Below are 841 nucleotides of genomic sequence, written 5' to 3'. Positions count from 1 at the left end.
GGACTGACTTCCTCCACCATCACCATCACTTGCACATCCGACCTCCACAAACCCCCTCCCAGCACGTTCACTGTCACCTGACTCCAGCTGCTCTTCTCGTCCCGCCTTTGCTCCCACAGTCTCCCCAGCTGGGCGTGCTCCCTCCCCATCTCTCCCCGGAAACTCCCCTCCTACCAGGTGAGCCCCCGGCCTAGCATCCCCAGTGCCCCCTCTCCAGTGCCCGCCTTGTCCACAATGGTATGTGTCTACTTTCTGTTCCTTCTGGGCGTGGCCCAGGCTTCATTTGCTGACTCCTGAGAGCCCACAGCACAAGTCCCTGTGCCTCGTGGTTGAATTATCTTCCAATCCCATTGATGCTTATGTGGACTTTTCTCCTCCAGCCCTGGCTGAAAAACCTCATCTCTGAACCGCCCCCACCCCCCGCCCCCAACAGTGTGGAGAAACAGACAAATTCTCTAGTTCATCAGAGTACTCTGAATCTCTGTGCTGGGCCCTGGTTCCATATCACCCACGGAAGACAATACAGGCTTGTCTGGTCCTTGATCCTGGCCGTGAACCTGACTACCAGAGGCAGCCAGTACTCACTTCCATGGGCAGAAAGGCAATCCTCTGCTTGTTCCTGGGGGAGGTGGGTCACTCCTGAATGGTGCAGCCACACTTTTGAATACTCATTTTAGAAGACCTTATTATACTATCTAGTACCTCTCAGAGGCAGAACACCTATCTCCTCAGTTGGTTTCTCTTACTCTGTTATTTCTATTACCATCTCCTCCAGATGGCTGCCACTATCCCTATTGAATAGACTGGGGCTCCTTGGTGATGGCTTGCTGACCACCCCCTC

This window comes from Bison bison, unplaced genomic scaffold (assembly GCF_000754665.1).
Source record: "Bison bison bison isolate TAMUID 2011002044 unplaced genomic scaffold, Bison_UMD1.0 scf7180017855293, whole genome shotgun sequence".
NCBI classification, from domain to species: domain Eukaryota; kingdom Metazoa; phylum Chordata; class Mammalia; order Artiodactyla; family Bovidae; genus Bison; species Bison bison.
Note: the sequence above shows the minus strand (reverse complement) of the source record.